This window comes from Melospiza melodia, chromosome 3 (assembly GCF_035770615.1).
Source record: "Melospiza melodia melodia isolate bMelMel2 chromosome 3, bMelMel2.pri, whole genome shotgun sequence".
Lineage (NCBI taxonomy): Eukaryota > Metazoa > Chordata > Aves > Passeriformes > Passerellidae > Melospiza > Melospiza melodia.
In genome coordinates this window covers 108,666,111-108,690,403 of record NC_086196.1, presented here as the reverse complement: position 1 = coordinate 108,690,403, position 24,293 = coordinate 108,666,111, and the positions used below count along the sequence as shown (strand labels likewise).

At 40.0% G+C, this 24,293-nt stretch overlaps 1 protein-coding gene across 4 annotated transcripts in view; it reads right to left on the bottom strand.

Annotated features, from left to right (window-relative positions):
* MACROD2 (mono-ADP ribosylhydrolase 2) overlaps positions 1–24,293 on the bottom strand; it is an 850,020-nt gene that overhangs the window by 688,328 nt on the left and 137,399 nt on the right. The window lies entirely within an intron of this gene.

Sequence of the window (24,293 nt, the reverse complement as noted above, 5' to 3'; positions counted from 1 at the left end):
GTTGTAATTAAAACCATGAAGTATTACAACCCACCTCTACAAATCAATTCCTAAATCATTGCAATGCAAGTCATTGTCCAAGTATATATATCTTAAATATTATAAGTGTTATCTAGGCTTCATGGGCAATCATAATTCTTCTCTGATTTTTCTTTCTAAAGCAGCTTTGCCTTTCCAATCCTGAAAATATAATACTTTATTGCCTGTGTCAGACTGAGTGTCTCTGCTGCTTCTGCCACTAACTAGAAGTCTAAACAACTCCATGATCCTAACAGGCTGTGGGAAAAAACCACCCAAAAGCAATTGCTTAGAATTAAGGGAATCACAGCCTTCTAAGTGCAACCACGTTGCCTGCTCCTCCACCAGGAAGAGAGAGATCCCTGTGACAGCATCTAAGGACAAAGCAGATGACATTTTCATCCTTGCCAAGTGCAGCTGGACCACTGTGTGCTGCCCCCAGGTCACAGTGGCCCAGAATAGAGGTTTTGTTCCCTTAATTCAGTGTGGTGAGGACCAAAGTAAACTCTGCAGCTTCTTCCCTGCCCTCTCCCCATGTTCATTGTTCAGACACACATTTCTGCAATTTAAGGGCCAGGTCATGCTACTCTGTGCCTGTACAAGCAAGTGTGGATTCTACACAGCTTCTTTAAAAATTCTAACTTACTCCAACTCAAAAAATTTGCAAAACTCTGCCAATTTTGATGGAGTTTGATAGGATTTTTCACAATCATACTGTTTCAATAGTCCAATGGCTGGACAAACAGAAGTTAAAGACCTCCACATGCCCAGTTCCATAAACACTTTGATTTACAGCCTCAGAAACTGAAAAAGAGAAAGATCCAAAAGCCTATTCTTTCAAGAAGAGAGGAAAGGAAATCAATATCTATTCTGCCTCTACAAATTCAGGTCCTCCAAAGACAGAGGGTCAGTATAATGAAGCAACTGACTGAAGTAAAAATGAGGCTCCATGTGCCATTTATTCCCAAAGATGATCCAGCATGCATACTCATGCTTTTCAGCAATGCTTGTGTGACACTAATATGGAGGCTACTGGAGAGTTTCAAGTCCACATTGCCCTGCACATACAACTTTTTACTGGACTGTGTTTTAACCTGCCCCCTGCAACTGCCTTTTCCACATCCTGCTTCCAGGAAATGAGTGCTCCTGCTGACAAGCTAATCTCAGCTAAAAAAGACAGGCTGCCACTTCGTACAGAAGCAGCACAACAAGATCTGAAAGGTCCTGCCCTCAGGAGAAGCGCTCGTTCCTCCCCTCTCCATGCACCAGCCTGGGAATGGAGCAGAGCAGTCCCAAGCCCAGGGAAAGCGCTGACGCTGGCACAGGGCATGGAGAGCAGCGAGGCAGGAACTCAGGGGCACCAAACAGGGAGCAGGGAATGCAAGTCCTGAGAAAAAACAAGCACTGAGGTCTCCCACTCCTCTCCAGATGTTCCCACCTGTGCCTTTTGTACTGGGCATGGGATAAGAAACAGACTCTGTAATTCCTTTCAACCCTCCATAAGAGCACAAACTTAGAGGCCCTGCTCTAAAGTTCCTTCCAGCATTTCTTTGTCTTCTTGTTGAAACTCAGCCTTGTCCTGCAGAGAGGAAGAGACAGCAGCCGGATATGATGGGTATGTGACTGGTCTAATGACTTCTTCCCCCATATCACCAAAGGATTTTTCTGATAGACTTTGTTTTCTGCCATTGGCTGGTTTGTTTTTGTAACTGACCTTTCATACATGGCAGATGGTGTACTGGAAGGAAAGACCATGAGAACTGCAGTACTCTTTCAAAGCAAAGACCCACTAGACCTTCTTAACAAAGGTGTACAAAGGTGTCAAAAGATGACCAAGAACAGGATAACCAAGCACAATTCTCTTATTAATACTCCACATACTTGCTTTTAGTCTCTAAATAATCCCCAGTGACTTTCTCATTCATGAACTCATCCAGCCTCTCCTTAAACCAAAAGCAACTGCAATACCATTTGGCAACAAGTTTCACATGCCTTGTACTCATTGCACAGCAAGTCTGGCTCCTGCACACTTTAAACCTGGCACTGGCTCTATTTATGCAGGTGTTAGTTTGTTTTTTTTTTTATTACACTTCTTAATAACTTATTCAGAACGAAAAATGCTTACAGTCCTCAGCTTTACCAAGCTGTGTTCAACACAATGACATTACATCTGCCACTGTGCATACCAAAACCATTTCAGCCAACCATTTACACCATTAGTAATTCACCTTTCTCACTCCTCACAAAGTTTGGGAAATAGTGGTTTTATCTTAAGGCAAAATATTTACATTTCCAACAAGAAGGTTGTATGAAGATTTGCTGCAGCATTGATCTGTCCAGTTGAGGGGAGCATTCACAGCATTTTGTATATCCTTACCCAAAATTCCACAGAAATGAGCTCATCACTGACCTTCCCTCAGTAGACTTTTTTGCTATATGCCTTACATTAAAGATATTTTTGCATCTTTTCCATCTTCAGCTTTGACATAAGAGTTTGCTTTTCCTCTTCTAATTTGCAGATTGTCAATGGTACAGACCTTATCCTGGAAGACATCAGATGCAAAGTATGCAAATGGAAAGACCTCCAGAAATGCTCCACTTAAGGAAAGACAAGTGATCCTGAAACACCTTCAGAAGAAAAAAGGCACTAAATGTAATCAGCTTAAATTCTTTTGGTACTTTTAAATTCATTAGTATTTCCAGGTAGTGCTACAAGTAATGCTGAAGGGCTCTTGGAGAACAGAGGATCTTGGGTAAAGCAAGTATTTGCTATAATTTGATTCTGATGAGAACAAAATAGATGGAATTGTCTGGAATATATTTATAGCAAAAAGATTTTATTAATCACAGCTTTTTGACCTGATCATCCTGGCATACAGGTAGGCAACTTGTCTCTACAACCTCTTCTTTAACTGATGACAACATGGGAACAAATGAATTTGAAGAAAAAAAATGTTACTTAATTAAGAAAACTCCTGCTATTTTCCTATTGCACAAAACAAATTTCATCTGACAAGTATGAGGTTAAGACTTTCACGTATGTAGAATTTTAACACATTAAAGAACTTCACTTGAATATTTATGCTCAATTTTAGACATGAAACTTGCATAATAGCATATAAAGACAGCTATATTTCAATAAAAATATTAAGTTTTACAAATATCTTTTATTCTGTGCAACTCTTCTTCATTAATAGCTTATGCCATCAATATGCAATTTATTTTGAGTATATTAAATATAAAACCAAAGTTCTTTGTTTAATCTCTTGAAAAAAACACTATGATGATTTTCCTTTCCCCAAAATTTCAGACATATCAACCTCTCTTCCAAAGTCAATGAAATGAACACAGTTTAAAAAATCTACTTCTATTGATGGCATTTACACCTTTTTTCAAAGCAAAAATATTCCAATCAGAGAATAATCTAATAAGAAACAGAAAGAAACACATTAATAACTAAAATTAGTCTTGTGAGTCAAACAAATACAAACAGTAAGTAAGTAAGAATTACTGAAGGAGTGGGCCAGTTTAGGTTATGGTTTTGGACTTTCACATTAATGTTCAGTTCAGGAAAATGAGCAACTCAATCTAGAGCTCAGAGCCCCATCCTCCAGTCTTTTGCACAACACTGAAACTCAGACAAACCCAAGATTCAGATTACAAAGAGGCAGATTTCTTCTCTGCTGTCAACACTTCTATATTTGTGTTGGTTGGCTTGACTCCTTGATCTCCAGGGAATCGTCCCAAAGACTGCAGGCAGATACACAACCGGAAGAGCAAAGAATATTTAAGCAGCAGAATTGCTCAGTGGGAACATGTAGGTGTTTGTCTGCAACACTGAGATTCTGATGTTGTTTTATTTTCAAGCTCCTTTCTAGCCTGAACAGGTTAGATTTAAAAACAGGCCTTAAAGCAGCAAGCTATTTCAACTGAATGAATGATTCTAATCATTAAATGATTGACCAAAGTTGTTGTTTTGGCATTCACCTGAAAGTAAGCAAAGCAAACCAGATAATTTTATACTGTACTTTTCTCTTTTTTTTTAATATTTGCTTCTTGTAAGCAAAGGAAGTGTTGATTTGATCCCAAAGCAATATTCAGCCTGTATTGTGTCAAGCAGGCACTTCTCCCCTGATGGATGGTCTAATCCATGTTATAACATCTCTGATACTGGAAATTAGGAAAGGGAAATTCTTTGCTCTTCGTGGTTACCAGCACTTCAGTGCAAATCCCTTCTGGTATGCGTATTATACCACAGCAACATTATTCCACACATTCTTCCAAAAGTCTTCATGATACACTCCCATATTTAAGAGGAGACAAGCTTTGGTATCAGAATATTCACCTGAAAACTGATTTCTGACATCCAGTGCAATTTATATAACATAGACTTCCACTGCAATGTTTGGGGCTTAAAAATCAAACAGAGAAAAATACTGTAACACTTCTGAAATGATCCTAGCTTGGTGCAAGGGTCTCTTGCTACAGATTAAACACTGGTTTGTTCAACATATCTGTTCTGATCCCACTGCATGTCCTTTCCTGTTGGCAATAAAGGGCTGCTGTGGCACACCATGTATTTCAGCCCATTTTCCCCACCACAGAATTTGCAGATGATGCTCAGATGCAGATGACTATGCCAAGAAGGTGGAACAGAGTTCTAAGTGTTAACTCTTAGAAGACTTAGTGTCCACTTAAGTGAAGCGACATCTTCCAGCTGAAGTGGAAACTCCAGCAAGACCTGTATCAGCCTAATGAACAGCATTACACACCTGCAACATTTGGGACAGATGTAATCAACAATATTTTTCTTCCTTCTTGAGTCATTTCCATCATTAAAAATAACTCTGAAAGACTGACTGTTTCCTAAATTAATTCTTCAATAGATTCATCACAACAGATGGTTTGTTCACTCCCAAACACCAGCTTCAAGCAAGGGAAAGACAAACAGCAACAGTGCAGTAACCGCATATATAATGTCTTGGAGCACCTCCCAAATTGGAAACTCAGGACAGAAAAAAAGAAAAAAAGTACCACAAATATTAACAGGGCAGAACTAATGTCTGTAGAATCCAGCAAACTTGTCACATCACCTTGGAAATATATTGTTTTGCTTAGAATCCAAAACTTCTTTAAGTAACACAATTTATTTCCCCAAATCTTATTATAACACCCAACCAGCAAATGCTTCTATGATGCTTTGTAACATGCACCTTACAAAGTCTGAACTTTGAAAACTTCAAATCAAAATTACAATCTTTTATCTGGCTGCTTTACAGAGACCAGAATTCGGCTGGGATTGTATTTTCTGTTATGCCAAATGTCCCATATCTAAATCCCTTCATATTTGGAAGTGGAAAAAAGCCAAAAGACAGTCACAAGCTTCTGCAGCTCATTTCTGGTAACAGAAAAAATGTCTTACTTTTTAGTTTCAGTGAAACATTTTGTTCTAGATATACACACACACACACACATATATATATATTATTTTTTTTTCAATACAAGCTTATGCTAGCAAAAATGAGAACTAGGAAGCTATTTTAGATCCAACCATGTCATGCTAAGACAGTTTTGGGTTTTTTCCCCTAGAAGCAGAAATTCTCCATCAGCTACAACTCTCCTTCCATCAGAATTGCCCATTTCCTCACACAACCCTCTCCTAAAGGAAGAGCAGTCCTCCAGTACTTGAAATTGCCAAGAAGCTTCCAGGCCACTGGAAAACCTGTTGACATTACTGCTAAAGAAAAGAAATAAACACATTTCCTATCTAACATAACCTAATCTGTTGAATTTCTGTGCAAGGCATTCTGGAGTGCTGTAAAACAGTTTCCAAATAAAAGCCAACACCGGAATGAGGATTTGTGCTTTGAAGTCACACCTTTATACTTAGGATACACACATTTGAAAGATCCTGCAGCCTGATCCCAACAGGATCAGCCATTATACTTGTATAATTTCTTTCCATATGTAATTCAGTGCATTAGGTAATGAGCTCTGGAAATTTGCACTTTTTTTTTTTAACTGCTTTAAATCACATCAGAGACAACAGACAAAACTGAATAACCTGCTTACTATTTTACAAAGTATTTCCATCCAATTATGAGCTCAACAACCATTTCATAGCCCTGGTAAAAATAAAAAATGACGCAGCCACAGAATAAAACCCAAGACCATAAAACTCAACTGCATTGTATTTGGCTTATTTCTTTCAGAGAGATTAACAAGAGTTACACAATTTACAGCTACTTAACTCTCACTGCATAAATAGCCAACATCACTGTTTCACACAGTTGACAATAATTTCTACCACAAAGGAGATAGGATGATCCAATCTGCCACTGTTTGCCATTCAAAGAATCTGGCATAGACTGCTATGTCGAAAATGAACCTGAAAATGAAAAAAAAAAAAAAAAACCAAAAAACCTATATTTGTTTTGTTTCGCAGCAGGGAAGAACTCTGATTTTTACAAAGCATTTTCAAAGGAAGCCATCATACAGTACTTTTTTTTCCACAAGGCCATCTGGAAAAACCCCTGCCCTAAAGAAGAGAGATCTCTCTTCTGCCCATGTCAATTGTCAGAGCACATGAACTCTGTGCCACTGGATTTCCAGGCAGACACTTGTTTTGATGCTGGGAAGGCACCAGCAGAGAACAGCTGGAGCCTCCTGAGGATTTGTTGCTCTGTGTGCAGTCCCCAGGGATCCCGGGTGACAAGCAGCAGCAGCAGCAGCAGCAGCAGAGCCACGGCAGAGAGCAGCTCAGGGAAGGCTTTTCTGCAGCACCTCTGCCTGTCAAAGGGCCACACACCCCATATTCTACAGAGAAACTCCTTGAAACCAAGCCCCCCACCCTGCATGCAGTTGCATCCAAGTAAAGGAAATGCTGGTGAGGCATTTGACGGCTGAAATTTGGAAAAACTTGGAGGTGGAGGTAGCCTGAGCCCAGCCCCTGAGCTCTGATCCTCCAAGAAACTCAAAGCCTGGTTGTTTCCAGAATTCTCCTTTTCTCCAGCACTCCACCTTGGGTTTTTTTTAAAATACACAACCCAGAAACCTTCTAGGCAAGAGCCCTTCAGGCACAGACACAGGCACCTGCAGGAATGAGATCCGCAAGCTAAGCAGGGATTATACAGAATTTCTGTCTGCTGTAATTTTTCCTCTCATGGCAATGAGGAATTTCAGAATCGCTGAAGTTGCTCTTTGTAGCCTAGTTTATTTCTGATCAACCTTTCTCCTGTGTTAGAGGGAATTTGTCCAACAGTGTTGTCACAGTATCACCGCAGGGTAAAGCTGAGCTGTCACTCTTACTCCTAGTGAGTTTTAGATCTCCATGAGACTCAAGCAATGGGACACTCACTCACAGCACACACCAGAAATTTTACATTCATTTACACTGGGGAACCACTTTTTAACAACCTTATACTATTTTGAGAGCTCTCTTTGTGCCAAGATTGTTCACAGAGAATGAGAGTTTCTTTCTGTACATGCAAAAGCCTTGGTTTGTGTTTGTACAGAAGCTGTGCCTGAATTTTAATGCTTTATAAGCCTTGTTACGAAATGTCGGTTCATTTGTACTGCACGTACCTTTTCTTCCCCTCCTAGGAAACCACACTCCAGCTCATCTGCAGGAATGAAGACACCCACCTGAACTCCTCCCCCCCCAGCCTCCTCAGTACACCTCTACAAGTTCCCACCTTGCATTTCCTAAATTCCCTAAGAAGGTGACACTGTCTGCAAATAACAATGTGCAAGCTGAAACTCTGGATTTTGTGTAACCTTCAGCAAGTTCCTAAAATCTGTAACTGACACACACTTCCCTGACAAGAAAATACCAGTAGAAAGCTAACTTTCAATAAAAGACTCATTTTCACAAGGGATTTTTTTTTTGAAACTTATCCTAAAGCCCTGACCATTAATTCTAATATAGTGATTACAGAGTGTGAAAGGCCTGAGGTACCTCACATTTTTCAGTGGTATTATATTTGCCACTCCTTCACTTCTTTTCCTTTGGAAAAGGCAAGGAAAAAGAGAACCCTAGTCTAGAGTTAACCTTCTTGCAACCAATCCTTTCAACTCGACTCACTCTCATATGTAATGCCTGGGGCAACAGCACTGGCCCTGCCAGACCAGACAACAGAGACTTTCCATTACAAGATCCACAAAAAATATGAGCCTTCAACAGCTCCTCCCTTCTCTCCCCTCTGTTCCCACCCAGGCCTTGCTTTACAAAGGGGATGATTCCTCTTGCCTCATCTTTTCCACCACAACTTTCCACTACCGAGCAAAGTTACCCAATTCTGAAGGAGGTCTCCTTTCTCATTCACGAAAAAGGAATAAAAACCTTGATAGTTGGTACATTCTGCATCCTTTTGAAACATCTTATTTTACAGAAATATGTTATTTCCAACCAACCCATTCTTATTGTTCATTTAGAATACAACCAGCCTTTTTATTGCAAAATAACACTTATTGAGAAATAGTCCTTCAGCAGATTTCATTCTTTTGCTATTTTTCACCCAGCCCAAATGCATACACACAATAAATAAGCTATAATTTTGGTTCTAAAACAGCTGTCATCTCATAAAAACTTGCTGCTCACAAGCAATGTTTGTTGCACATTCAATCCTATAAGGATATAATACACATAATTATGCTATTGTTATTAAGGCAATCATAACAGATACCATATGGACTTTAAAGTGGCTTTGAGAATAATTTTTTAATAAACACAACATTACTAACACATTTTGGAAGAAAAATCCACTCCCTAAACTGCACACTATTGGTAACATATATAGCTTAGTTTTTGGGGTGTTTTTCCAGTGCATGCACTGAGAGTAACAATACAACTCATGGCTTCTATTGAGATCTCACTTTCAAAGGCTCTCCAGACTCACTGCACATCATGTTTTTAATACAACAGTGACTGCGTGCCAGAATTCAATGCTCCTGCAAATATGCCAACTTGTAGCTACTCTCAAAATGAGCTACTCACTAGGAATTAGTGCCAGGGTAAATCAATGGCACATTCAGCGAGATGTCCCAGCTCTGCGAAATGAATTATACGCTATATACAGTCCTTTTGTACATGTCTGGGTTTTTTTGCATCTTTATCAACGAAAGCTGAAAAGACTAGAAATGAACTTCCAGAAGGCTGTAAATTATCCAGCAAAAGGATTAGCAGAACAGGAAGCAATTTTGTCTACCTGCACGTTTAAACACTGGATTCATGTATTAGAATAAATTCTCCACTGTCTAAACCATTTCACCCCTTCTCAAAAAACGCCGCTTTCTTTGGATGGTTCCCACTGTGACACACACAGAGCAGCGGGATGCTGGGAGCTGCACCAGCAGCCTACTAATAGCTGAGTGCTGGGGTGTTGTTGGGAAAAACAAAAAGTCACTGAAGTTGTAACAGCTAACGGGTGGCAGATAATTGGGGGCAGCAAAAATGAACTCCTGAATGCTCAAACACAGGCCTGCTACTTGCTAGCTGCAGCTGGTATGGACACGAGACAGAACTGAAAATTAGGAGGTGGATCCCACGTGCAGAAGAGTGTTAGACTGGGAAAATGGGAGGCCTGGGAAGTGGGAAGAAGGAAGGGAAGGTGCTGGTTAGATCCTGGAGCTCAGGCTCACGCATGGGGGCAGATATCAGGAGCTAACTGTGAACTTGGCTTTCAGTCCCAGCTCCTACAGCCAAGATCATCCTTGTGGGGAAGGCCACAGATCATCAAACAGGGTAAAGCCTCTCATCCTTTTGGTTCTTAAATAAACTGCAGTATCCAGAGATACTATGTATGGTAGGGGTTTTGCCCCCATTTTTTTGAAAAATAAGTTTTTTACTCATGACATGGATGTCACCTCCATTTAAAAAAAAATACAGCCAAGTGCACACTTGACCAATCTGCAGTGTTTTTATTGCAAAACCCAGTAAGCCTCAGGGCTGTCCACTCTTAGGAACAGCAGGAAAATTTTAGAAATAATTGAATCCTGTGGAGTTGTGTTTGTGAGGGAAGAGCCTTCTCCACAAGGCTAAACAGCAATTTGCAGAAGAAGGCTCAGCAGCCTGTGTCCCATTTATAAAACCTTCTTATTCAGTACCCTTTCATTCCCTTCAGACATTCAATCAATTTTCCATCCACATCTCAGAAGTGCGACCAACTCTACGAGTTGTGTGCAGTTGTACCATGTGTTAATCATCTCCTCCTACAGAACCAGCTTCTTTTATCTACTACAACCTCAGAGGAACATGTCTAATTCCACCTGACTTCACCATTCAGAGATAGTATATCGTATTTATTTTCATATGGATTATGCACAGTGCCTTAGGTGTTTATACTATGGGCATTTTATAAGTGTAAACTTGATTGATTGGTCACAAGACTGTTTTGGATGGCTGTAAAATGGATTTGGCCCCCAGCCACGGTTTGCTCAGCACAGATATACTGCAGGACTGAGATAACTTCAAGAATTCATAACACATATGCTAAGAAATATTACAAACCCGTATTTGTACGGTTGGCATTATACATGCATCGCTAAACATTTCTCAATAGCAATGCACACTACAACGTATAAGAGAATTCTGGCTGGATATTTATCAGGAAAGAAGACTTATGAAAATGTGTTTTCAATAACTGGTGTGAAGTCAGCCCACTCTGTGCTGATGAGATGCAGTGGCAGTTCAGAAACAGCCTTATTCAGCATAATACGAAGCAATCACCCGCTGTACACAGGCTTGAATTGGGAGCTTCATGCTTTATGCTGAGTGACTAAATGCAGAAAAATCAACTTGACTGCATTAATTGCCATCTTCTACTTGAATGGCAAAAAGAAATCCAACATCTAACACCACCTCTCCACCTGGATTCTTTTTCCATGGTTTTCTCAAGTGCTGTTTCAAAAGAATCCCCTTTTTAAGATTAACTCACTACAGTAATGCCATTTTTATCAAAGTACAAAGGTACCACCCTACTGGGAAGCCATTGTTTTTATATAAACTATACAAGCTTGATATTAAGATTGTTTTTATATGCAAATTGTATCTTCATACCATTTTCTGCTTCTCTTTCTTGTCAGTTGCAAAGGAGCCCTTGTGTAAGCTGGTATTTTTATTCTACATCTGGTCTTTGAAAGTCTCAGTTTTGAAAGAAGAACTGGACAATTTTCAATCAGTTAAGTCATCAGCAAAAATATTTAACATATTGGATAAAAATATGGTTTTCCTTAATAGCTGTAATTTTTTGGGTTCTAGAGCTTCCCAGTATTGAACTGGTAACAACAAAGACTGTAACCATTAAAGCTAACCTTGTGATGGATCTGTCACTGCCCTATTTCTACATTACCTTCAAATAATAATCAAACCAATACATTTCACTTAAAACATGTCATTCTCCTGTTCTGGTGTATTTGCAAACTATTACCTGTAACAATGTGGAAACATTACAGCCACCTTGATATGCATGGTCTAGGTTCTTGCACATATTTCAGAAGGAATTTGTTTTTAATCTTCATGCTTTGAATAATCCTTTCTATACCAACTCACATACACAACTTTATTGCTAGTATAAGGCAAAACATTTAATTCAGATGAGGACTAGGTAAGCATTTTGTACAGTCTTACTTCTCTTTGCAAAAGCATGGCTCGAATCACAAACTCTCTCATTAGTCTCTAAAACTTTGGATATAGTAATTTCACAAACCTCAACTGAGGAGAAAGCAGCATTTGTCCATGCCAGATACAAGCACTTCTTCCTAAATTTCATATTAAGTCTGATTTTCTTATCTACAATGAAATAAGCCAGATTTTTTTCCTCCTGCAATAAAAGCTAAAATAATTTTCAGGTACTGTTTCCAAAAAGCTCTGCTGGATACCACTGAATCAGCAGTGCTAAGGAAAAACCACCTTTTTCCTCTTTGAGACAGCCCTGATGTTAACTTAGGAATGTTCTTGCAGGCTGATTCACTGCAGCACCAAAGCATATGTTCACCTTTAGGAGTGCACAAGTGACGTAAACCACAAGGGCCCATGTTCATGGTTTGCTGGATCAGGTCCTAGCCCACAGTTGGTTACCCAGTTAATCTGTTCCTGATCTTCTGTGTGCTCACAGGGGCTTAGAAGATGGCACGGGAAAATAGGAATAAAAAGCTACAGAGACAAGATGGACCATTATGACAGTTCACTGAATCATTGAGAGCGTGGCTTGTCAACCACAGACAACAGTTAAATCAAATCAAAATCTGGTGTGGGGATCAATGAAACCATATTGCTGCAATCATGCTGTTAACTGGCACCTGAACATCAACTAACACAATCAAGCTACCACAGTTCAGGCTACCAATAATGTTAAATTACACTCATTGGACTGCAAAGCATTTTTGACTGTCTTCTTTTTAACTTCCTTAAGTTGATTTTTAAGGCAATCCATTAAAGTCAGAAAGCATATTTTTCTCCCCTCAACAAAGAACATCCTTTAGTGGCATGGCAATGTCACTTTGCCAACAATTAAAAAGGCCTGATTTATACAGTCTTTAGTATCAGTGCAATGGACAATGAAATGCTTCCAGAAAATCATACCATTTTGTATTTTCTGTCTCCAGGGAAAGCCACAGAGACATGGGCCAACACAGTTCTATGTCATTTGCAAAATGAAACATGGCACTTGATAAAGAAATAATGTCTTCTAGGTAGGATGCTTGCTAAGTAGGTCCAAGCTGTCAAAGCATCAAAAACATCACCTTTTCCTCCTGTCACTCAGAGTACTGGCAACCCATGCCCATTACCATGAGAACAGAGATACTGCTGAAGTTAAAAAAAAAAAAAAAAAAAAAAAAAAGAACACTGGAGTGTTTTGGCTTTTGCACTACAAAGGAGTCCACCAAAGAGAGTTTGGTGGAGACATGCCAAGGTTAACTTTTTTACTTCTGAAAGTAAAAATAACATTTTTTAAAAATTCAAATCAGACATACGCAATTACAGAATTCTTTAAGTTGGAAAATACCTGCAAGATCTTTCCACTGAATTCCCCAATTAATTAATCTTCAATACCCTGGCAACTACCACGCTTCATAGGATTGTGGAATGGTTTGGGCTGGAAAATACCCTAAAGAACATCTTATTCCAAACCCCCTGGCATGGGGAGGGACACCTTCCACTTGGCCAGGTTACTCAGGGCCCCATCCAGCCTGACCTTGAACATTTCCAGGGATGGGGAAGATATCACAAAATTTTTAATGAGAGCAAGATTTTCAGCTCACATTGTAGATCTGGAGAGGGAAAACAAAGACAGAAATGAAGGGACTGAAAGGCAGGAGGAAGAGAAGGGAGTATTTTAAAGTCCTACATTTCAGCACATGCTGATGATACCTTTGAACTGGAAGAGATTTAAAAGATATCTAAAAGAGAGATTTAGAAGAGGTAGAGACTTAAAAATAATCATTGGAAACAGTAACAAGATGCTCAAGGCTTTCAGCCACCCAGCCAGCCATTGATGGCATCTGGTGTCTTCCCTGATGGGACAGCACTGAATCCTGTGCAGGGTGGCCTGAACCAGGCTGAACCCAAGGACAACCACTGTGCTCCCAGGCCTGGGAGGTGTGGTTTCAAATACTTACTTAAGGACTCCTTAGTATGTGTGTGTGTATTAATGAAGTGGTATAATCCTCATACAATTTTTTTAAAACTGCACAAAAATAAATTAAACTAGAATTAGGGTGCATATTTTTCCTTTCCCATTATTTTCACTTTGGCTTCCTGAGGTGATCCTAAATCCAGCAGAAATATGTTTGAATGGGCCTGATAGACTCATGAAGGCTTGATGCACAGCTCTCTGGATAGGACACATCTGTCAGACAACTGATGGATGAATGCTGACAAAGTAACCTCCCCTAAAATACCACCTGATGACAGAAAGTTTCTGAGTTCTTTGCTAGAGACAAGTGTGGGGAGGGAGGCTCTTTAATGAGAAACAACATGGCTTGGGCAGACCAGCAGTGCAGCAGCAGTTGGGTCACTCTCATCAGACACTTTGAAGAGCTGATGAAAGGTGCAGCACCCAGGGGAGTTCTGAACAAAAGCTTTTCAATTCTCCTTCACTCAGGGGACACACTAACAGCCTAAATATTCCTGCTTCCCCCTTCTACATATGGCTGCTGACAAAGCTGGACACTGAAGGGGATGTAGCACCACACCCCACACACTTCTCATCACAAGTGCCCACCTGGTAAAATCGAGTGTGGGGGAAAACAACAAGGTTTGAGAGTGAAAATCCACCTTCTGTCTGAAAGTTTTAGACACAAAGAGGGAAAATATTCTCCTAAATCTACCATCTCTTCTTCCCCAGACAAGCTACTCTCTTGCTCTTGACACACAGCTTTTCTCTATGCTCACAGCACTTATCTTACAGGCCTCAAAATCCTCTTCCTCCTTTTGAGAATAAATCTTCTGTAGGTCTTAAAACACACTCTGATAGACCTAGTGTGGTTAATGAAGTTAAATCCCACAGTGTTGAAGGAAGCAGCTGCCCTGGAGCAGAGGAACAGCCCTGCAGTCTCTCTTTATTTAACTCCTGGTTCCCCAAAGTTCCTACGTTTGTTTTGGCCAAATACCATCACCTTTGGTACAAGTACAAAGATCCTGTATCTCCAGACTGGCTGCTCTGGCTTGGGCTGCAGCTACAATTCAGATTTCTATTTTAAACTTGGGCTAAAACCTGTCATCTTTTCAGGGAGCACAGCAGAAAATACATCAAAGTGTTCATGGTCCTCCGTTAACTTTCCTGCAATTTGCCCTAAAGGACATGCCTGCTCCAAAACTGTCAGGATTAACTTGGACAAGGGGGAGAGTTGAAGGCTACAGAAGCATCTTAGGAGAAAGCAAGCCATGAAAAGGCCCAAGCCACTCTCATGGGAGCACAGAAATAGTGCACCAACACTAACAGGGGTGTATCTCTGCTCCCAACAGCGGCACGCGGATGCTCAGCCCCGGGTTCCTCCACTGCCAGCCTCAGCTCCTCCAGGGAAATGCACACACTTGGTACTTCAGGCAACCTCTGCAAGGCAAATCCCTGGCTGCCTGGACTGGAATACAGGCATGCTGCTCAACTCTGAGCCTAATTTAGGAACCAGTTTAGGATTTCAGTTCAGCTTTATTAGTGAAGTTGATGGACTGAGAAGAGCTCGCACAAAGCCGTGGTCCCCAAGCCATGGCTCTTGTAGCATGGAGGTAATTTTATTGACAAAACTGTTCCATAAGCTGAGTACACTGTGGTTTGGGTGAGCATTGCTTACTGCTGCTCTTTTCCCCTCCAGGGTTATCAGAAAGCAAGTCATTCACCCCTGTGATAAGCATTTTAATGACAGTATCCTAAAACTGCAGCCACTGTGATTCACAGAGGAAACCCATCCCAAAAAGCCTTCACCTAAGACAAGAAAGGTTTTTATATGGAAGCTTGCTAGCTTATAAGAAAGCACAAACATACTGACAAAAGTGTTTTCCAAATCGAGTTAATGAATACCAAAAATGCAACCAAAATAGATGATTCTGTTTTCTTCTGGGGAAGAAAATTTAAAAGGAGGGTGGGAACAGAAGGCATCAGGCACCCAGTTTCAGGGATGGCATACAGGGATGTTTCTGCACAGTTAAAGATTTTAAAAACAACTGGTGGGACAAACAGTAACCCAGCTAATCCTTGGTACTGGCACGCTGCCTATTTTGGGAGAGCAGCAGCTGGTGAATCTGACGTAAGTCTCTGCATCCAAAGCAGGAACTTACTGTAATGAAACCACAGCCCACATTGGAAAAAAGACTGTAAACGCGACAAAAAAAAAAATTAAAAAAAAAAAAATCAGGATCTCAATACACTATGTGCTACATTTCCATCCAAGTAAAATTAACCACAGAATGTCACAATTAGGCTGATTCAAAAAGAAACCAAAAAAACCAACAACCAAAAAAATCCCCAAAATCAAAACCATCAGTTGGACTGAACTTAGTATTAAAAAAATAATAGTTTTTAAAAAACCAAAACAGGGTAGAGGATGAAGAAATTACAAGCCTTGCATCTTCTTCGGTTTGAAAAGTACAAATCTAAGACCTTAAGTGGCATAAAAACACCATTGCAGAAGCCTGAGGCACTAGGCAGAACTACATGGACTGGAAAAAATAGGCACATTAGTGAAGCACCTAATTCAGGATCCAGTTACTCTTCTACCCCCATTAGGGCACTGCAAGAATGTCATTCCCTTTATCTTGGGCACCGTGAGAAAAGCACCTTCTGATAAAAACGTCCACACCTCTCTCCCTCCCCCTCATTCCCTCCCTCTCCCTCTCCCTGGCCTCACAGGAGTACCAGGTTCACGTGAGGCTCTGAGCAGATACTCTCTGCATCTCCCTGACTAACTGGTTTCCAGGATTCTTTCTTCCTTTCTGTCAGAAAATATAATGGGGGACCAAAAAAAAAGGGTTTGAGGAACACAGTGCTTTTTAATCTTTCTCTTAGCTGTTTGATAATAATTAGCATGGGAAGAAATTACCATCTGCATAATGGTAGGAGCAGTCACATAACGCCCCTGAATCTCATTTCAGGAATTCCAGTTGCTGCACCTGGTAAGGGTAATGGAAGGTGCCGATTTCATGGACAAAAAAACCCTTAAAAGATCTTTAAATGGGCTGAGAGGCACACAAAGGGGTGAAGAGGGTTATATTTCATTTAGGGATGATAGAAGAGGAAGTCATCAGGTCATTAAATCGTTTAATTTGCTCTATAAGCAAATGAGTGCATAAACACAAGAGTTCTGGTCATATTATATCTCTGACTGACCTTCAGTGTCAAATATGCTCAGTTTAGAAAGAAAATGTTTTCTTTTGTCTTTAAGAGCCAGCCTTATAAAAATAGCTCCGGAGCTGAAAGTCAAACTGTGTTCTTTTTTGTTCATGCATCACCATAGAAATTGGTGATGGAAAACTTATTAGAAATTGTCACTGGAGTCAGCAGATACCAGCTCTCAATAATCTTTGGCAGCACCGTCGAGTAAGGAAGGGGATGTTTTCCAGATCAGAACTCCTCCTGAAACAACCAGCTTGTGCCTCCAGGGCCGTGCGTGAAGCAAGGGCACGGAGAGGGGCTGTGCACAGGATAAGACGGGGGGGATGGGGCTGGAATGACTCGCTGGTTTTTCCCTGACTGGCAGATCCTCCATGCCCCGCATGCCCCCGCCCCAGCCGCCGGCAGCATGCGGTCGCGGTGCGAGGCTGGGATGGATGAGCTGTCGGCTTGCCAGGAGCTCCCTGCCTTCTCCTGCGCCAGCCTCGCCTCTGAAAACACAAGAAGCGCTCTGAAAATTTTAGCTGTTCTCATCAGGCACTCGTGCTTCTTAACCCCTCGCTGATTCCCTCCCACACCGCAGCCTGTGCTGCACATTTCAGGGAGATGAACCTCAATTTGCGGCAGGGAACTCTGCTGAAACCAGATCAGCCTGACTCGATTCAACATCCAGACTGTCTTGATTCCAAGCCCACTTCTGCTCAATGTTCAAAATCTTCACAGATTTCTCTGTGCAGCCAGAAGAACCAAGTTCAACATAGAAACTAAATCTGTCCTACTTTAACATCTTTCATTTCCAGCATTTAATTCCTAGCTTTTAATGCATGAGAACCAGCATTTCCCTAAATAAGCTTCTCCACTGCTTTTACAGACTGTACACCATTGATCCAGGCTTTCCCAGTGCCATTTGCTTTGGGATCACCATCATCCAAAGAGGAAGTTTGCTACAGCAGTGGCTGGTAGAAACAGCTCCAAAAGGGAGTTTAGGGAAGCATTACAGATCCAACCCTGACTCTTCTCTCATGTAACACAGTAACTTCTCAGGTCTGAGGAAAATTCATGCAGCTCCCAAAAGGAGAGCTTCCTTCCCTGGAGAAAAGGCAGCTGGAAGTCTCCATTTAATTTCTGAAGCGCTTTACATACCACCAGTGTTATGCATCTCACATTTTGACTTCAGTAAGTTATTATATCATCACGGAAAAACATTATAAATATTACATTGAAAACAAACATAGAAGCATAATTTATAACCACTGACTCAAAACTAGCTGCCTTGGAACTCCCAGGCCATGGGGCCACCATTTGCCTCTGCTCATCATCCTGTTAACTTTGTCTCCCACAAGTGTCATCACAGGGAAAATTGTGAGATACTTGAAATCACACCAAATTTATAGTTAATAAAGTTGTTTAGCATGGATGAAATTATTTCATATTATATTCATTACAGAAATCTAGCATAAAATAATTTCATTCCTTAATATTCACAGAATTTCAGCATTCTTCACACAGGCTTTGCTTTAATTATCTGTAATGATTAACTCTATCGTTTAAATGGTAAACTGAATAATTTCTGGCAATATGAGAAGGGAGGGAGCTTTTCACTGATATGATGCAAATAGGTCAATGAAACATAATAAATGTAACATTTTTGGCTAAAATTGTCATTTTACTGTTCAAATATTTAGGAATTCTTTATAGATTGATAGAAAGATGCATTGAAATAACATTCTGTGATGTCCCTCACACAAGGATTATAAACAGCATTATCTGCCTGGTCTCTAACAAGAGCTGGAAAATGCTCTGGAGGCTGAACACACCAGGAACCTTAAAAGTAGTCTGTATTTTGGCCTTCTTTCCTCAGAAGGGAGGAGCAGATTGCTAAATTTTACTCTTGGTAATGGATGACCTCCTTCTGTTGCTCTTTTTCAATCAAATGATTTTTTCTTCCAAGATATCTGCTGGGAAGGTTTCCTGGAAAGTAGCAGAAGTGGTTTGGGATGTGATTTCTGCAGCTATCTTTGAAGTCACTTATTTCTGAAATAGAAACTTGGAGACAAAACTTCCTTCATAAGGAAAAAATTAGAGTGGGGAAAAAGTTTGGGGAGTAGGGTGAAGATTTTTTTAAGATGTTTAAGTGGAAGGTGTTTTTAAAGGTGTTATGGTGGAGATTTTTTGAAGGTGTTTAAGTGATCCTACTACTTGTAAACATGTTTTACTTTAAAACATGTTTTACTTCATTGAAAAAAAAACAAGAATATGTTTCAGAGAACCCTTAAAAGCAGAGTTGTTTAACATGAAAAATAAAGTGTAGATGTACAAAAGTGAGGCGAGTTTTTGGCAGATGCATGCTGCTCCATCTCCTTTGCAGGCAGGGCTCTCACACAGCCACACTGTGTCAGTCATACATACAGCATACACTGTGTGCAGCCTTCCCAAGGCAGTGGAATTTACCAGGACATCTCAACTGCATTTCAGGCACACAAGAGCAGAGGCTCCACACACCAGCACACCCTTCAGACTCATCCTTCCTCTGAGACATGCCTCCCATCAGTGCTGAGTCAGGCAGAGCCAAGCCGGGCATCAGGCAGCACAGACTGTCTGTGCTCCACGGGCTTTGACTCAGCTCATGCCAGCTGATGAGGAAGGGATTGGCCTGAGCACTAGGAGATAATTTTCCAAGGTGTTTTGCTGCTCCTGAAACCAATCTGTAATTTTACAGCATTTTGATTTTTATAGGAAGTCTTCTGTTAAAACAGAAAAATCTAAACTCCAGCCTGGATGAAGCTCTGCTGCATGTTCAGAAGAGGAATGCCTCAGACACATGCATGCCAGGCCAACATTTCTCAAGTGGTTTATGGAACAATCCCTAAAATGTATACAAAAAGAAGTTTATAGCATTTCAAACCATATTGTATTTCACTCCAATTTCACAGTTGTCCTCTTCCCACACCATAATGGCCCAAGTTTCCGATCCCGCTGAAGGGTTTTGATTTTGTTTTCATAAATTAAAACAATGGATTTCTTCATAATAGGCCACTTAGGATCTGTATAGTGAGAGTATTTCCAAAAGATCTGACATCCCTTCATTAAAATAGGCTACATTCCTAGTAGACTAAACGCTAACTTGAGAAGTCTTAAACAGATGCTGTACAAGAAATAAATTTTTCGAGGCACATGGTGAAATAGCAGCACTGCTGAAACCAATTGATCCCGTGACATTACAGCGGGAAGATGCTGCAGCTAAGAAAAACGTCAGCTTCATTTCAGCCCCAAACAAGTTATAACAGCAGCAATGTTGGCTCAGGGCATTTTTAAGGAATTAATAACCAGCTAGGGTTAGTAGCCTGAGGCAAAGTCAAGGATTAAGCACTATGAGGATAAACACATACAGCAGCTTCAAATAATATAGCTGACTTCAGTTTAATCATTTTGTTTCACTTTCAAAAAAACTTATGATCTCCAGACAGAAAATATAATTCATATCAGCAAAAGAATATACACATACACACCCCCCCAGGCAAGAGCTGAAGAGATAAATGGAAACACTGTAAAAAGTAAACATTTTCTTCTTAGCAACAGAAGGAGAAAGATTCCATTGGTTACAATTAAAACAAACAACCAAGAACTTCAGAAAATAGGCAAATATTCCCAAAGGATGATAAAACAGCAGGAGAGGGAATTTTGCAAGGGCGTGGAGTGATAGCACAAGGGGAAATGGCTTCAAAGTGACAGAGGGTAGGGTCAGATTGGCTATTAAGAAGAAATTCTCTGCGACAGCAGCAAGGCCCTGGAATGGGTAGCCCAGAACATTTCTAAACCACATCTTTAGAAATGTTCAAGGCCAGGTTGGATTGGTCTCTGAGCAATCTGGTGTAGTGAAAGGTGTCCCTGCCCATGGCAGAGGATTAGAACTGGACGATCTTTAAAGGTCCCTTTCAACCCAAAGCATTCATTCCATGATTGTATGAAAAAATACCCCAACAATGTTGATGACTGTACAGAAGAGGAAAGGTAACTTAGGTGATCCCAAAGTTCAACATTTCCCCCCAAGAACAGTGACCAACCTTCCACCACAGCAGCCAGAACTGCTCACTAAACTGAGCAAATATACCAATGTGGTTATGCTTTCTTTTTCTGCTCAGCTAGCAAATAAAATATCACCTCTGATATTTCTTTTGTTTGAAAAGACTACGTACTTCTTTTCACTAAAATTAATCAACCCAATAAACTTCAGACTAATCTGGAAAATGTGCAGTCAGAATGGGATTCAGATTTTACTCATAGGTAAATCAAAAGCATCTTGAAGGCACTGCCATCAGCTTTAAGTTTAAAAGTTCCAATAAAGAAGCTAAACATCAAAACTGACACTTGAATTTTTAATAAAAGTACTTCCTTGAATCATTTAAAGTCAGGATGGAATAATTATAAAGATGGTATGCTTCAGCATCTCTTTATTTGAGAAGGTCTAACCAGTGCTACCATAACTCAGAGAGCCTGCAGTTGGAATGTTTACATTTATCTTTGCAGATCAAGGGGAGAAGGAAACCTCTTCTACCTGGGTGACTTTTTAACACTTATATCTAAACACAGTACATGGTATTTGCTCTCTTGTAGAAGGTAATTTTTTTCTCTCTCTCTCTCTTTTCTTTTTTTTTTTAAGCAGGGAAAGGTCACTCTCTTACATCATTGAAGATGTTTAAAGGACATTGCAAAATTTGGATGTTACTTCCAATTACCTTAGGACTCTTCTTTCAGTATTAAATAGTGTATAGAAAACTTACAGTTGGAAACTATGAAGATCCCGAGTTGAATCTTTCAGACAACACTTTTCATTTATTACAGAGACAAAAATCTCTGGGGCAAATTAAATATTAACATACAATGGAAAAGTTAATCATCTTTTTAATCTCTAATTTATGTTGATATGCTGGTAGAAATACATTTATTATTACAATTTACTTTTAAAAATGTATAAAAAGGTAGGAATTTTTAGACAGGTTTTCAATACTCAGAATGTTACCTGAGTGAAGTCAGAGGATGCTTTGTCAGGGACTGGATTAAGACCTCACTGTAAGCTTTTGTTTGATCATTCTTTGTTCAGAAACATGACAGTTATATCCCTAGAGATTTGTTTGATTGGAGTTGTTTCTAGTCAAAACATTTCTCATGTGACCAGCACTCCCTGACTCACCCCAGCAAGCCTGTCACTGCCTAGCACAGCATCATCCACCTCCCTGAGCACGAGCCTTACAGCAAGGGACCCCAGAGCTTCAGCCCAAGTTCTTGCCGTGTCCTCCTGCAGCTCCAGGGGAATAACCTCCCTGAAGACTGAGACAGTATTCGTGCATGAATATGTCACAGGGATGTTGGAAAGGTTAACATTTTGAGAGCACAACACTTCCATCTTGGTGAAAGAAAACATGCACAAGGGAAAGAAAGACAAAACTTAAAAGTTATTGCAGACAGAATGGAAAACTAAAAAAAAATTGCATAAAACTTTCAGAGGCCTTGTAGTCTAATATAGAAAAATCAAACACTGGAGTATTTTACTAGAAGTTGCTTTCACAATAGCTGGTGATGAAGAATGAATGAATGCCATTCCAAGTGCCAAGACATGTTTTCATTGCCTCTTATAGACAGCATATTTCTGAATATTGAGCTATATTCTTCCAATGCTCTTCTACTTATAAATTCTACATTTAGTACAGGGTTATCCATTTGGTGAATTGCAAAAGCACATAATAAAATGCATTTTATCATGTATATGTGACAGCCTCACTTGCTGTTAAAGTATCTTCCAAATACTACCATGCTCTTGAAGAACTCTAAAATAAACATCAAATCCCAACCACAGGAAAGAAGCTTTATCTTCCTGAACAACTAAGTGTTGCCACAACTTTACCCTTATTTCAAAGTACAAGTATTCAGTTCAAGTCCAGCATTTGCAGGGAATTATCCCATAAATTTTAAGTGTTAGGTGCATCTTCTTTTTACCTCTCAGGAACAAGTGGTCATCTAATTTTTCACTTCTTAGACAAAACAGTTTCCATGCCATCAATCCACAAAGTTGAAGCATTATGAAAAAACCCATGCCAACAAACTTATAATAGATTCAGCCTTCTATTGTTTAAGTTTTATTGTTTTATTTCTGCCTTTATTCCTAACTTGAAAATACTAGTCAGTCTCCATGTTTCAAAGAAGGATTTTTCTGACAGCTCATGCCATCAGTTCAGATGGTTTAGCTGCCTAAAAGGAAAAAAAAAAAAAAAAAAAAAAAAAAGAGGAAAAACCACAAAGCACCAAGCAAACACAAAATCCCACATCCTCTCCTTGGAGGTCATCTGGTGTCTTCCCAGACACTTGAGTGCTGGCCACCAGGGGAAACAGCTTGGCTAAAACCAGTTTTATTATTATCCAGATCAAGTACAATACTTCACAAGTATTTATTTTTATATCTTGTCAACATTTGCATAGTCTTTGTCTGGAAATTCCAGAGCAGCATGCACAAGCTGTCAGCTACCTTTATGCAATACTGCACCCTTCTCAGAACTCATAAAATACTGATTTCCAGTTAGACAACATAGCTGTCACATCAAAATACATTCAAACATTTAAATTGTAGCACATTGCTCACCCCAGAATCTCTTTCCAAAGCGTATGGGGCACTGAATTTGTGACACTAAACAGACAGAACGGCTGTCTGCTAAAAGCAGCATCCATAATTAAGCAAGCAGAACATAAAAAGTGTGGAGCAATAACAGGAAGGTGGGATTTCAGCCACCCCAGGTAAGGTTTCCACGGGTTAATGCAACCAGCTCACATTTAACTGTCAGAGTTTCCTAAAGACAATGGAAAGGAATAAACAGCTTAAGATAGCAATTACTCTAATTTATCTTTAATTCCTAATTTAATCAAGCTCAATCTCTTTCTGTGATTTATTTCTCTCCATTGGCTGTAACCTGAGAGACGTGTAGCTCACATTTAGGTGTTTAAAGGTTAGACATGTAAGAGGAAGTAAGATGGATCTTACCTTACTAACATGTTTCATCCTAAAGCATGAGACTGAGAATAGAGGTTTCCTCCACAGCAAGCTCAAGGAATTTGAGAACTGTGGAAACGCAGTTTCATGAAAACACAGAGTGCACATTGCTAGCAAAAACCAAGATCTTGCTATAAACACATGCACAGAGATGGTCTGGGCTTAAAAAAATCAGAGTGTGGAGAAGCAGCATCTACAGCAGGAACACAATCTGATCTGACAATTGATGGCTGTCACAGATAGTGCAGGGAACAAAATCCCTTGGAGTGATGAGCAGTGGATCCTATCACTCAAACACCCAGATTTTTGCAGGCATGTGTTCAGGATGGGAAGCAGGATTCCTCACCCCAGTGCTCATGCCTTTAGGAATAAACAGGACATTCAATTTCTGGTCAGCTCAAGATCCAACC